Source organism: Diorhabda sublineata, chromosome 1 (genome assembly GCF_026230105.1).
Source record: "Diorhabda sublineata isolate icDioSubl1.1 chromosome 1, icDioSubl1.1, whole genome shotgun sequence".
In the NCBI taxonomy this organism is placed as follows: domain Eukaryota; kingdom Metazoa; phylum Arthropoda; class Insecta; order Coleoptera; family Chrysomelidae; genus Diorhabda; species Diorhabda sublineata.
Window position 1 is genome coordinate 17,732,823 of NC_079474.1, and position 14,101 is coordinate 17,746,923.

Sequence of the window (14,101 nt, forward strand, 5' to 3'; positions counted from 1 at the left end):
GCACTTCAAAGCAAATGGTCGCCAACCACGACAATGCACACATCAGTTCGAACAAAAACGTTTTTGAACAGTCAAAACATCGAATCGATGATTCATCCGTCGAACAGTTGTCGTTTGGCAACTAATGATTTCTTCTTATCATCGCAGATCAAAAATAAAATGCGGGACAACCGTTGTCTACACCCTAGGAAGCGGTTGATGCGTTTAAATCACGTGTTTTTGAGTTTAAGTAGCAATCCTCGAGAAATGATTTTCTTCTTAGTTGTTTATATACATAGTGCCACCCTTGTATATCAATCGATGTCTATTATTCCCATAGAATGTTCCCGAACAAAACGTGTTCCTAATCGTGTAATTGATTAATAGATTGACGCCAAAGGGTTCCCATAGGATCGAGCTACTAACAGTGAATAATACACATTTCCCTCATAGTCTCTATCCATTAGATTCACGATATACACCCTGCGTTTATATTAGACCATTATATTGAGTGTGAATTGAAGAGGTGGTGGATATAATATAAGGTTTATCGTGTCTCTATGGTAAAATCACATTAGTATAAGGGTAATTCATGAGTAATAGACAAAATCATAACAATACATACAGTGTAATGTTTCGAATTTAATTCCTAGAATATCCATGTCAAGTGGAATCAATTATTGGTTGGAAAGAACGTTGACAGGACTTGTGACTATTTGTGCAAATTATTTAAAAAATAATTCGTAATATTAAAGTCATCTTAATCATCTATTACAGAGTACCAATAATAATGCTGACTACATTATATTAGTAATTAGAACCAAAACTATAATTACGTCAGAAATGTAGAACAACAGCCAACCATTGGACCGAATTTCTAAATACCAAATAGAAAATTATTCTTTCCAAGCACGTCATGTTTCAAATCGATTCTCTTTCTATGGAAACAAACATCTCAGCAACCATTTGCATTCCCAAATCTTCCGGTCAAATTCTTTAAACAGCACTGAATTGGTAATAAGTCGCTAAAGAAATGCGAGCTATAAAAATTCGGCTCACGTCAATGATGTCAGGTTATTTTAGGTTAGTATATAAAGCCGATATCACACGTCCAATGATTCCAACCTCGTGTCATTCGACGAATCTTTTATTTCTAACTTTGGCATTGGAACGTTGGACATTGAACGACGCAACATTGGAACGAAGTTCGAACCAACAATTGTACAACTACAAACACTACACCTCTTGCGCGTGAACGCTACGTATTTTGTACAAAAACCAAAATCATCAGTATCATCCAGTTCATTTTAGAATGATTTATATCAGTTGCAAGCTTGCACGTCATTCTTTTTGCCATGTTTTCATTTCTTTAGGTAAGTTTAATTAAAGTTTCAGCCTTCTTCCAATGTTCAGCCAACGTTGAAAGGAGAGTATTTGGCTAAACGATAGACGCATCATGTTGTTGCAGCACTGCATCCAATATTCCTTGCAATATTCAAACGTACGTTGGAACGCTATTGTTGGTTCAAGCGTTGGACGTATCTTGTAGTTGCAGCACTGTGGACTGCATCCAAGCTTCCTTTCAATGTTAGACGTACGCTGGAACGCGATTGTTAGTCCAAACGTTGGACGTATCGTGTAGTACCGGCTTAAAACAGATGCTTTAGTGAAATTTGCAATAATAAATCAATGTCGTAGTACACTGTGTATCATCCGAATATTCAGAGGTGTCCGAGATCTACTACATAATATATTGAGTATTGTATTCGAGTTTTTATATTGAGGTACCTCATAATTAAATGTATTTTACAATAAATAATTGAAAAATCTCTTCACGGCTTTTTCTACAAACTTTTTCACAAATTACAGAATTACAGACGATTATTCCTACTGACAAATGTTAAACATTTATCATGATAGTTGTACACTTGATTTTCTTGGGGTAAATGATCGAATTCGAGCACAAGCGTTCGTTTCGGTTTTTTTTCTTCTTCGGCTTCGTCATTCATCTTCTCTTTATTTCAAAAGCCAGGATTTGTGAATGATGCGGTCGATTACCTATCCCTAGGAGTTGGAAATCATAGGCCACTTTGTTTCGAAGTAAACGTAATAAAAATGAGAAATTAGAACAAAAAAAAAGACATATGAGTAAAGTTGGAAGTTTTACTGTAGCTCGTAGATTGTTTGGGAAATCATTTTGGCTTTTCAGCCACTCTGCAACTACACCTAAAAAGATATTTCGTCCATCACTCTGTATCTAATTTTTCTGCGTCTTCTTCAAGAGAAGGATATTTTTCTGAGAGTGTTTCCACTTCCAAAAGATACTGTGTTGCCTCTATGATTTGCTCGCAGAATCTACGACCGTCCTCTACCATTCCAATTATCTTAAGGTGGTATTTGACAGAGCAGTAACCTGTCAGAAGATCAACCACTAGTTTGATATCGTCTCTTCACCTCGAAGAGTTCCACATATTTTTTCAATTTTCCAGTAACTGAGGAAATGACTAAAATACGTGAAATCGAACTGATGCTTTAATCAAAAGGTTCACAACTATATTTTTGTTTTAAGAATCAGTGTACTTGTGTAAACTAAAGCATTATATAGGAAGAACAAAAAAAATCCAGATATATTGGTTAGAAAATAACCTAGCATCAAAAACCAATGCAAGAAAATGATTATAGCAAAGATCATTAACGATTATTATAGCAGACGCCATATTAACACGCTTAGTATTATTATAATAGTGCCAACAATATGAATACGTGGTGTATCAAAAATAAATACCCTGTCACGTCCAGCTCAGTAGTAGTCTAATAGAAAATATTTTGGTTACATACTTTGCTAGATATCTGTGCCACATAAATTTAATATCACATTTGATGTAGACGAAAGCTTAAGAAAATGGTATAAGCAATTTAGTGATTTACTTTCTGTGTCCAATTAAGACGTCAAAGTGCGCTCGTAGTTCACAAAAATCCTTTTGACATGTTAGTAACTTGATATTTCTTATAGGCCGTACAGATTTTTCATTAAGATGACAAAAAAAAGACATGACAAAGACAAAATTGTGAAAAAATGTTGAATCGCATAATGTTTAAGGATGAAGCAACTTTCCATTTGAGTGAAAAGAGATTTTCAAAAAATTGTGCTATCTTTTCCTTTGCTAGACTCTCTTTTTACTATTTTAAATACCACTTCCTTCAGATTCAAATAATTAATATCAGCAAGAGGTTTCCCATTATACTAGAAGCTTCCTTTGAAGAGGATTTCCAATGGCAGGCTTCCTCTAAGATGAATCGGCCGTACTGGACGCAACGTTCCCGTTTACGAACTTCCTTACTATTATATTTTTTTTGTATGTGTTTGTATCCTTTCCATTCCAATATTTTTTCAACTGAACAACTGTATTAGAGCAGCTATAACTCAATATATGCCAGCTACGGTGCGGAATTAATCTGAGTATCGGATGCATGAAAAAAGGGCATATTGAATATCGCTGAATGTTCAGATGATACAGAGTCTACTTTAAATTAATGTCAAGACTTACTGGAGCGTACGTGGAGTTTTCTATACTACGGGGACCCAATAACAACCAGAATAGCATTGGCATGGATTGAATTCGCGACCTAACCAGTTCAGAACCGTCTGTGATATAGAATTGGCTCGTTCTTTGTATCTGTAGTGCTTTGTCATAGTTTAAAAATGGCCTTTTGGATGTCCACCATCTGTCTACGAAAATTCGAGATCTTGTGCTAAAAATTTGTGTAGGTACAATAGATCAACCCTCAGGGAATAATAGGTTATCTTGGAGATCTGTTTAAGAAATTTCTACGAAAGATTTGGAAATGCAAAGGGTTGTTTGTTAAAGGTAATTGCTGGTAATGACTTGTGGTGTTGTGGATGTTGAACTCGAATTAAATTAGAGACAAATCGAAGAATGAAGGCATCGACATTCAGTCCATATCATATCGTCAAGTCAAATCAAAATTCTGTTTAACTTCTTTAATAACAAGGGCATAGTTCATGCAGAATTTGTGGCTGACAAGAGATTGGTTTCACACAATAATAATAATTTACTTGCACACACTGTCATCTACGTTCAATAGGTTGGGTGCGTTACCCTACAAATTCGCCTGATCTGGCCACGTTTGAGTTTTTTTTTTATTACACTGTCATTCATTTTTACATATATTATAAAAATATTTCGGGTAAAAAGTAATTTTTTGGTCCTCCCTCGTACAATACGAAATTAGAACTAATTCAACAAGTAGTGCCGGCTGACTTTTTCCTTTCGTTCGCCATTTGTTTGATTTTGACGTTTCTCCAATAAATGCTGCGAAAATATAGTGAGCAAAATAGGCCAATCCGGAAAAACTATGAAATTTCATTCTTAACATAAAATTATTATAAAAGCTTTTGCTTAGATAGCAGCTCCGATTACATTTCGAAGATTTTCTAATTATATTATCAATGTATGTGCTTAGTACTTTGAAATGGTTGAGTTTACTGGAATTTCTAGAGGATAAACATTCAATTCGAAAGCTCTTTTTGAAGGTAAAGAAGCAATTCTAATACTATTTTTGGTCACGGCTTTCAAAACTTTTTTCGTATCTACTATAACTCATGTACGAGGTCTGACTATTAAATAACGAGACTGGTTACGAAAAAGGGTTTTATTATAAAAATTATTCAACATTCTAATGCTCCCCTTCAATATACTCCCAACCCCTCGCCACACACCTTTCCATACGTTTTTTCCATTGATCGAATCAGTGCTGGAAGTATTCTTTGGTGATTGCCTTTTGGAGCTCTGTCGTTTTTTGCTTTACCACTTCCATCGACTTAAATCGGGTCATTTTCAAAGCAGATCTTTTTCTAACCTTTCAAGGAAATCCGAGCAGACCCATGGACGCAAGGGCTTTTGGTCAGATTTTTTGGCACAGACTTTACCTAACCTAACCGTTTCTTTATCAACGTTTACAGCCTCGGCAATCATCCGGATGCTCATTCGACGATCTGCACGCTCAATTTGGTTGATTTTGGTCACTGTTTCCGGAGTTGAAACAGTCACAGGCCGACCTGGGCGCTGGGCATTTTCAGTGCTTTCTAGGCCCTTACTAAAGCGTTTACACCGCTCAAAAACACGCGCACGAGATAGAGAATTGTCCCCATAGGCCTCTTGTAAGAATTTATAGCACTAAATCGGAGTTTTTTCAATTTAATGAGAAATATTCGTATTAAACGTAGGTGTTAATTTCCTGAATGATATATATATTGATAACCGAACCCTTATAAACATCCAAGCAGTGTATAATTCAATTACAAGACTGATTAATAGAATCCTTAAAACTTTCGTATTGATTCAATATGATACGGGATGTACTTGTTATAGGAAAATCAATAAATTTGGTAAATCACAATGTACAACTTACGTATGGTAGATTTCTAATAGGATTGAATATATTGAAGTTCAATGGAAACCTTAAAAATCAACAGTTGGTATAATGTTATATTTTATAATTCAAAAGGTGCTTATTCCATTAAAACTTAACATAAAACATAACATAGAATGTTATGAGCGCTTTTAGAGCTGTGCTGCGAAGACTAAGAACTTACAGTCTTTCACTATGATCCGACATCCAAAAAAAGCATGTACCATAAAAACCAAAGGTCACGAAAAGCACCAAGAAAGTGAAGGCTACAATATTTTGGTACTACGACGTTATAATTTTGATTGGCTTAATGAGAAATATTCGTATTAGGGGATCAAATACGACCCTAACGCGGCAGATTACCCTGGACATGCTAAGGAAGTTGCGTCAAAAAATTATCAAAATAAACGCCTTGCAACATCAGCTAAGGTTCATAACAGTGCTCCAGTTCATAGTGTTTCGCTTTCCAATGCTGTAAACGAATGCGATTTCATAGAAATCCAAAAAAAATTCCATGGAGTAGCATCAAAAAGGAAAGCTACAATATTTTGGGACTACGAGGTTATCGCTTTGATTGACTTGAACGCGGCAGATTACCCTGGACATGCTAAGGAAGTTGCATCAAAAAATTATCAAAATAAAGGCTTTGCAAAATCATTGGAGGTGTTCCAATTCGCAGTGCTTCAATTTCCAAGGCTGTACACCAATTGTACATCCACCAATCCCGGTTCTGAAGGACAAGTTAAGGGATGAAAGATTTAACAGCAACGATGAAATGTAAAGATGTATCATATTTTAGTGGTATAGGAGCTTTAGTCAAACTTTCTTAAGAGTGTGTTGAGATAAAGAGAGAATTTATATTGAAAAATAATCAATTTTTCTTTATTTATGACCTTACTTTCTATGAACTCATGGAGCGCTTTACGTATATGAAGTATTTTAAGGTTACAGCCCCAGTTTCTACATAAGAATGGTAGATTTACCACAGAAAACGAAAAGGGTAGTTTTACAAACAACTCATATCAATCAGCTGATCTCACAGATAATTAATTGAACGTTAAACTAAAGATAACTAGATTTCTATCTAGATTGCTAATAAAATGCAAAAAAATAGCACTCAGTTCATAAAGTTTAAGGTCTGGGATGAATTAATCAGCTGATTTCTATTTATGATAAATTGCATTATAGTTTGTATTATTCTATGTCAAAACGGCATTAACCGCACGTAAATTTTCGCATCGAGTGACCAGGCCCTTAATCATACGATTAAGCCAGTTACACCTTTAGTATATTATTGTAATATTATTTAATACATCTAAATTGTCCCTAATATAGGACTGAATGATACTTCAATATAAATTTGTCCTGTTTTGGCTTCTCTACAATGTATATCAGAACAAAGTTTTAAATTTTTTTCGTTTGATGTTAATGCAGACGCTCTAAATCAATCAAATATGTTAGACACGAACTTATCGCAATCAGAAGCTAGTACGCAAGCCAACGAACGCAACGTTCTTTAAATAAAACTGATGGTATATCAACTTCATAATTCATAGTTCGAATGTTTTGAGAAATTGAATTATATCTGGTGTTCGATTTATTTTTAGATTTTCTGGGAATTTTTTTTCTTTTCGAGCAATCGAAAATATATTAATTTCAGTTTGTAATACGAAAATAACTTGAAATATTTTCATGTTACCGTCAAAATATTGATAGAAACCTAATTTAATATATACATAAAATTCGGAGACGGTCTGTAATTTAGATTGAATCCTATGAATGATCTATCGTCACCAATGGAAAAAAGTGAAAAGTACTTTTTTAATCTTTAAGGTCGATTCATAAACCTTTTCGTTTGCTGTTTGTCGTCGTTCGCAGCAAATTCGACACCCAACTTGACGTTGCTGTCGTTAACCTAAAAGTTTTGTTTTATTTGACGTATGTACTGCTATTTGCTTTATTGATATTTTTGTGTTTTTGTTTGTAATCCGGTATTTATCTAGCAAACACCCTAAAAATGATCTAATGTATTCTTAAAAACACCCCAAAAGAAAATAATTGCGCAGGAAGACTAAAAACTAAGTCAAAAGACTACCAAACAAACATCAAGCTCTAATGTCATACGTCAAAATCACGTGACAAACTCAAACGAATGTGAGTGGCTCTTTTCTATAGCTACGAAACGGCCAACAGAAAAAGATAAAATTCGTTCATGTCGAAAGTCACCAACGGCGACTATGAATGGCCTTACGCATTTCAATGTTTTTAATTTTGTAATAGCAAACGTCAACGGCAACGGCAAAGTTTTTGAATCGCCCTTTAGGTTTAAATCTTTAAGAATTTTAATAATCAGCTTGTTTAAGGTGCTACAGAGCACGGTTGCCAACCGTACCGGGTTTTCCCGGAATAGTCCGATTTCCATTCGTTTGACTCGTGTCCCGCATCGTTAGCTCCCGGAACACGATTGTCTCGGGTTTTGAATTTAAGCAGTAAAAATGTAACTGAAGAATTGACGGTTTGCAACTAAGTCACAGTAGCTCTCAGTTCTTCTCAGTAGCCTAACTTAGAAGCCCCGATTCTCTTCAACTGATACTACCATTTTAGAAAGCCTCCAGATTCAAATTTGGATAGTACAAAAGCTGTGGCAAAATTACAATTTTTCTACTGGCTAAAAACTGTTGAACAACAAATATTCCACCGTGTTTTTGGGGTGAAGAATCCCGAGTCGTAGCTCTACTGTTAAAGGCATCTTCGATGAAGTTCCAGTCACTTTTTGGTCCTGTAGTACCTTATAGATCACTCCCTGGACATCAAAGAAGAAAATTAGGTTATTCTTAACCAAGATTGTTCTAATTTAAAGCATTTAGAACTACAGTTACAGTTTGTTTGATCTCTTCTACTCTTGGAATGTTTTTTTTTGCTAAAAATCAAAGAGGAATGGACAAGTGCGTTGTCTTGGTGCGAGTTCAAGTTACGCAAATGGACAGCTCACTCGTAGCCGTTCTAGAATAGATCGGTGTAATCACTATTTGATTAGAACACATTTACGATGCCATGGATAACCAAAAAAAAATATCAATTTCACCTTTAGTCGCTGTTCTGGACATTCTTCACCTCTTTTACAGACTACTAACTTTGTATAAAAAACTGGGAGTCATATTTAAACATCCAGGGATTACCTGATTTCTGGTGGAGATATATCTTTGCAGACCACTTTTCCTATTTGTTGTTTGACTATTGACTACATCGAATCTTTCGCATTTTCGTGAAATATCTTGAGAATTGTTTCTTTATTGATATTCAACGCACAAATAGTTAGGCGTCAGTGCAAAAGCGATCTGTATAAGCCATAATGAGAGCTGCTTTACGTGGATTACATTCTATTGAATTTTTTTTAAACGTTTAGTCAATTCAAATACACTTTTTTGACATACATTTATCTTTATCATCAATTTGATAATACAGAATTTCTGAGGGGTTTTTCTAGAGTCACGTGACGTTGAGAATTGAGTCATTCATTCTATGACACCTCTAAAACAGTTTCTTTTACATGCACAACACACCAAACTTTCAATCGATTTCAGGTTTGGAGTGAACCTGAAAGAAAAAGCTGAAGTGGACCATGCCAAAAATTAAAGATGCCATCTACCGATGTGTTAAAGACACTATGTAAAGATATGGTAATTTTAGCTTGTACTTCTGCTAGCTTGGAAATAACGGTTTTTCCAGTCTGAAAATACTGATCTCAAAACATCGAAAAAATCTTTTTAAACACAATGGGTATATTTTGTCGATATTACGGTTCCTCTGCGAATCATTGTTCGCAATAACAAAGCAAACGTCCCCACGGGACAACGAACTGACCACCAACAATAACCAATTCATGTCTCATTAACCGTATTGACCTGACTTAACGCCTGATGACTTTTTTACCGGATATGTATTGTACGAATATGTCCTAAGCACATATATTCTAATTAATGGTCTTGATAATGTTTAACTTTTAATGTATTCGATGATTTTCACGTTAAATCTTTAAATTAAAGTGTTGGAAAAATTTCAGAAAAAGACATTTCTTTTCATAACCAAAATATGTCAATTTGCAAAAGTACTACCCCCTTTATTTTTACAACAAACAAGTGTCTTTTTCATTGTAGTACAAATTATGTAATAGGGAAACCACTCAGTTGTAAATTCTTCATATTTTTGTTAAGATACCAGCATTTTATGCTGCACAAATACTTTAATGTGAAATTAATTTTGCAAACAAGAAAATCGTCTTCATTATTTAATGAAATATGAAAATGAGTTTCCCAAAATTAACACAAGTTTTGAATTAAACAGGAAACACATTTTTTTGATTATAATTTTTTTACGCACTCGTCCATCATCATTCTGCATAAATTAAATTTCGTTGATCCGACGTCGAATCTCCTCCTTCAATGCACGTGTCTTTATGAGCTTGTTGACGTAGATCTGTGATTTGAATAATCTCATAAAAAGAAATCAACTGGAGTTAAATCACACGCTCTAAGGGGACAATTTTGATCACCGAAACGAGAAAATACACGACCTGAAAATGGGCCGTATGGCTTGTTGAAACCACATATTGGCCACACCAATATCATCCATTAACCTCCTTGACCAGCTTCATTTTCGAAAAAGTATGGTCCAATTATGCCTGTAGCCCAAAATGTGTACCAAACAGAGTGCCACGTGGTTTCTCAGAATCCCAAAAGGGGCAATTTTGTCGACTAACAAACCCATCAAGTTAAAAATGTACTTTGAATGATTCTGCTTGAAAAATCATAATCGATTTGTTGATTCTAAATAATCTATTCAACAAACTTATTTCGCTGTGCATGGTTATTAAGCTTAAGTTGTTGTGCTAATTGAATTTTGTAAGCATAGAAACGCAGATCTTTAGTGAGTATACGCTGTAGAGAACTTCTTGAAAGCAATTCTTGTCCACGACTTCGAATTGAGGTTTCTGGATTGTCACCGACTAGTTTTTGAACGCCCAAGTGCTTACCATCTTCAACGGATCCTGTTTACCGAAATTTTCCATAATTTCTTCACAGTTGACGAAGTTTAAAAACTATATGTTGTATGAAACTTTCGAACTGCTTCCGCCAAGCACACGTTGTTCTATGGTGGAACGTCGCATTTTTATTAACTCTGAACTGTCAGCTATCGGTTTGATTGTTTGTGAAGTTGGTAACACTTTATTGTATAAATAGCGGTAAATTCAAATCTTGCGGTAATTTTTGGAAAGCCTTACTGCACGAATTTACGACGCATGATTTATTTTTTTCTCATCAGTCTTCAAATACTTTCACAAATCTTTTCCTCAACTTGCCATTCTGTATTCCAAATACAGGATGTCTCCATTGGTAAATTAGATTATACTTTCTTTCAAAATTAATCAGGTTTTGATGAACTTAATATAAGAGATATTTTTAGATCTGTAAAGTGAGCCAACTTAAAAAAAAATAATTTTTGGCAAGCTCAAAAACTGCCGTTTTTATGACGTGAAATTCTCAGAATATTTTTAATAATAAAGGGGTGGCTAATTACATAAATAATAACCGCTTAGTTTACCGTTCAAAATACTGAATAAACTGTTTTCACCACCACTACACTGTGTGACTTGCGTTTTGATAACCAAGTTATCGTCTTCAGAGACTGAAGGTAAACAGTAAACAGTGGTGGTGAAAACAGTTTATTCAGTATGAATATCGCCAACGGTTTCAGAAATACCAACTTATTCGTTCAAGAAAACATCTGGACGTCTCACGGCAACAATCTACAGTTTTTGAGCTTGTGAAAAATCATTGTTTTTTAAGTTGGCCTGCTAACTTGACAGTCCTATCAAACTGCATTCGTAAATAGTAAAAATTACGTTAGTTGTTAGCAATTCCCCGTCGTCATATAGCCTTTAAAATAAAATATCATTGATGTCCTCCTGGATAAGAGGGTTTACGTAATTTAATTCAAAACCAATTTACAAACTAACCTTATTACAAATGGGCGGCCTTAAAAGTGCCACACATATAGTGGCGATACGTTTTGACACCTGTAAATAATATTTTATTGAAGAAAAACAAAATTTGATACTTTTCGTCATATTTATTAACTGAAAATTTAGCGTTTTACTGTTTTTTTTATAATGTTAGTTGTCTTAAAGAAATCAATGTTAAATTAAAAAGTGACATCAAAGAATATTCGAAGCAGCGACCGTTTAAACAAAAAAATTGAGCAATAAACAGACTTCCTGTCAAGAGGTAATTATGTTTTTGTTTGTATAGTTCCTATTAAGTAGCGCAGGTCCGGTTCAGAACACTCATTATAGAAATAATAACAATATACAATGTGTAAACTCCTTTTGGTATATACCTAATATTGTAAATGCTCAATACACACAAATAAAAAGTGTAATAAATAACTAACTTATCCTAGGCTTAGCAACCATCCTAACAATTTGGTAATGGTACCACCTAAACATTACAGATGTGATTTACCTAATAGATTTTTGAACTTTTACTTAAAAAACTCATCAATTTATTAATTAGCATATTATAGAACCCAATACTCAAAGCAATATCGGTCTCAGCTAAAAGTTTCTACCGAAAAATCTGTTTATAGCATAGCTGCAGGATTTCTAACTCGATTTTTTCTCATATTCATCCAATAATTGCTCTATAGGATTTAAATCCCAGCTGAGCGCTGGAAAATCCGAAGCGGCAATTTCGACAACCTGTAAATACTACCGTAAGGAACCTACAAGTACGTGGACGGGCATTGTCCTGCATTAGGATGAAGTTTTCTTCGATGAAACTAGCGTTTCGCGGTGCGCCGTTAATCCCCCCTCTCCAACGCCAGTTTCAATGAAGAACTGTATCCTTTGTGTTCCCTTTATGAAGAGAAATGAAAAAATAAGGATAAAATCCTTGAAAAAGCATTTTAATTGTCAACTAATAGAAGTGATGCGCCTATGATTTAAGATTAATCATTAATCATCAATAAAAATAGACCATAATCTCTGTTTCATAATAATTCAAGTATCGCCGTCTTAAATTATGTGGGGTTTACATCTTTTTACTTATACGATAAAGTTAACTTCTTCATTTGAAATACTAACTGTCGTATATCTTATGTATTTTACCGTAATAGCTTTTAATATGGCCACCGAAAACTACCGATCTAAATCCTAGCACATTTAAAATTTTCAGAAAAAATTAATTTTACAACATATATTACATTACGCAATAAGTCGTGTAACTGACACATAGATGGCGCTGTCATTGTCAAATCCATATGACGTTTAAGATGTACTAACTTTCAAAAGACTATGTGTCAAATTTCATGACATTTCGATGAGTCAGAAAAAAGTGACAGCCATTTAAGTGAAGTTACTTTTGTTATTTTCAAAACAATGGATTCTGTACAAGCTCATAAATGACTCGACTCTATCAAAAAGAACCATTTTTTGTTGGTTTGCTGAATTTAAACGTTCACTGATGATGGTGAACGTTTTGGTCGTTCAATTGAGGTGGTTACTCCAGAAAACATCAAAAAAGTCCTCAAATTGGTTATATCTAATCGTAAATTCATCGCTCATCAACTGAGTGGGGAGAAGCAATCAATAGCGAATACTACATAGAATCAACCTCATATATCGAGGAAAAGCCAGTTTCCAATGCACCGATTCACAAGTCGATGCCAAAGATGATTCATCCACAGTATAGGCCAGATCTGGCCCATAGTGATTACTGGCTATCGTTGATGTCAAAAAAATAATCGCAGACAAATTTCTCTACGAAAACGGCATCGAGAAGTTAGAGAAGCGACTTATTGAGTGAGGAGTGTTCAAAAAACTATGTCCCAATTAATGTTATCAGGTTTTTATACACTTTTTTTTAATTCAATCTTGGATCAAATATTTTTGAATTTCAAATTATATCCTCGTGAATCCCATAATCACGACTATACATTATTTTCTAATATTAAGCTAATTAAAAATATCAATACTTTTTACAGTAAGTTCGTTAAAAGCAAGAATTTTGTTTAACAATTTTTTTGAAGGCCTTTTTTATAAACAGGTAAAAAATTTTTTATTATAAAGTATTATAAACGTGGGAAAAGAACTAACTAACCCTACTGCGTACTTCAAAAAAAAATGTTATTCACCCATTTCCTCTACATTCGTTCTTACCTCTCTTGTAAAGTTAGACAATACCAACAAAAAACTCGTTCCGTCTGTTCCGCATCAAAAAAGGCTCATGATTTCAATATGTACAGCAAAAAAAAATAAAATGAAACTAAGGGTTGTATAAAAATAACCTCTAGTAGGCACAACTAAATAATCCAAATAAAAAAAATGATTAAAGCACTAATACACTTAAAAATATCGCACAAGTTTTTACCATTCGTAGCCGAGATTGAGACCGATCCAAACCTCACTTCGAATTAAAACTGACTGACTGAGAAAATCACAAAAGCATGTAAAATATAGTGCCCGAAGAGCATCGGATTCTGTCGTGGAAAACCGTACGCTTCCGCTATTCCGTCAATAGATGTTCCGTCTTGCTTCCACCCCCGCAATTGCTTATTGAGAATGCTCGTGAGACATCGACTTGAAGTCGGAAAGTAGTACGCGCCGCAGCGCGAACGGAGTAAACTGGATGGA

At 34.5% G+C, this 14,101-nt stretch overlaps 1 long non-coding RNA gene across 1 annotated transcript in view; it reads right to left on the reverse strand.

The window, feature by feature from the left end:
- Positions 1-13,893, reverse strand: part of LOC130443039 (uncharacterized) — a 28,492-nt gene extending 14,599 nt beyond the window's left edge. The window contains exon 1 of the long non-coding RNA XR_008909815.1: positions 13,628-13,893. This is a non-coding gene — a long non-coding RNA (uncharacterized LOC130443039). The remainder of the gene's footprint in view (positions 1-13,627) is intronic.
- Positions 13,894-14,101: the final 208 nt, after the last annotated feature.